Genomic DNA, 2,235 nt, shown 5'->3' with positions numbered 1-2,235 from the left:
CATTTTAATAGTTAAAGGATGTACTTCTAGTGGTCAAAATAGGATGGTCCACTCGACTGTGTTGATATCATGTTGGCCATTGAGTTTTTGAGTATTGATATTTATATTGCATAGAGTTCTATTCGCTGCATAGTAGGTGGATCAAAGGCTCAGATGAATTGAAAGATTTTAAATGAATCCATTTCAAGTTAACTTTGATGAATATTTGAATAAGATATATTTTGGCATGGTGTTTTAAAGAAATGAGATGGTGACGTATACTCATATTAGTTATACTCATAACATGCTTGATTTTTACTTATTGGACATTAGCTCATGTAGTTCTTGCACTGTAGGTGAACATTAAACTTCATAGAGGACATGGCTAGTTGTAAAGTTCTTATGGGATTCTGAAGTTTGACATACATGGATGACGACCTATAGGGTTGTGTTGTGAGCTGTTGTTTTTGGTCTTACAATCTATTATATTATATATTTTGGAAATCCTATATCGTATTATGGTATGATACATACTTTCGGAACCTCAACACGAATATGCTGGAATTTGGATTGTATTGCTTTGTTGTAATATGTTGTATCAACATCATAGTTGATTAGGTAAGGATATATATTTACCTCATCATGAAGATGCTTATTTCATTTTATCTTTGGAAAAAAAAAATATGCAAACGTATGCCTAGGTTGTGTCGTCAAATTTTTATTTCTATACAGGGGAGTGTATATTTATCTATATAAATAGGGTGTGACAGAGATCTCTTTCTTCGTTTCTCCCGTGAGTTTAGAATCTGGGTTTGTAAATTCTTAGGAATTCAAATTCTTCTAATTTCCCTTTCCTCATAATTGCAACAAATTTCAGTTTCTTGGTCCTGGCCCCTATAGAAATTATTCCTCTTATGTGATAAAGTTTAAAAATTTCAGGATTTTGGTTTGCCTGTCAACGATAATTTGCAAGGTATTTACAACATTAATTTATCCCTCTTTGTTTGATAATTTTATGCTAAACTACACATGCCTTGTGTTTATTGCTTGTCATCAAAATGTTAGATTTCCTATTTCAATATAGGATTTCTGATTATTCGGACCTTAACCAAATTAGATGTAATGGTCGTTGTAATCTCATATATCCGACCATTCTCTACCAGAATTCTAATTTATTCTCAAAGAGGTGGAGAAATAAATTCATCATTCCACTCCAATTGATTTAAGAACGTGCGAATGAACTAATACCCCGTTCAGGTATCTCGATTGAAATCCCAAAATTGAACGCCAAAATTACTATAAAAATATCTGAGAGTTCTGATGAAACGTCTTGTTGGATTGGGAAGAAGGACGAACTAGTAGCTAAAATAATTTGTATAGGCTACCTTGATTAGGAAAGTTGAGATTACCATCTATTCGTTTGGACATATAAAACCTCTATTGATTACATGGCATATTAGTAATTATACATTGTAAATTTGACTGAGTGCTTCTACAACATCATCCTGTCAACATGCAAGTATTACATCACTTACAAACCCTTCTACGAATATGCTTGTCACCCAAAATTAGACAATTACTTAATAAATATAAATTTCCCAACTATTCATTACATACTTATGGAACGGTCTCTTTTTGCTTCAGCAGGCTTTCCCAAATATCTCAAAATCGACCTTCTCCTGATAGAAAAATATGGTAAAAAGATATGAGTTTACAACTCAATGAGTGGATAGTTGAAAATAAATAAACTTTTCCATTTATACTATTTTCTAAAAATTCTTACACTAATTAACGTTAAGAACTTAAAAAAAAATAGTAACACTTTTAAAAACTAAACATGATCATATCGTAATTTCTTGGACATAATTCTAGAAAGGCAACTGTATAACGTAATGACTATAAATACTCTGATATCCATGAAGAATTATGAAATATTGCTGCCTTAATACTATAAGCTGAAAGCTTTATTCTGAAAACTGAATTAACTGAATTCCATAATCTGAAATCTGATAATAGGATAAATACTGAAAAATCACACCAAAAAGAGTACCCAATGAATAGCCTTACTCATGTACAGAGTAATCTCGATGTACAAGGCAAAGCCATTCAAATCTGATAATCTGATAATCTGATAGCTGATAATCTGGTCATACGTACGCAGAGCTGCCCCAAAGGCTAATCACCCTAGTACACGGCCCAAAGCCTATATATGTACGAGAGTGGGTCCCAAAGACCTCTGATAATCTGGTCATACAC

This window comes from Olea europaea, chromosome 5 (genome assembly GCF_002742605.1).
Source record: "Olea europaea var. sylvestris chromosome 5, O_europaea_v1, whole genome shotgun sequence".
NCBI lineage: Eukaryota > Viridiplantae > Streptophyta > Magnoliopsida > Lamiales > Oleaceae > Olea > Olea europaea.
This window is presented reverse-complemented; position numbering follows the sequence as displayed.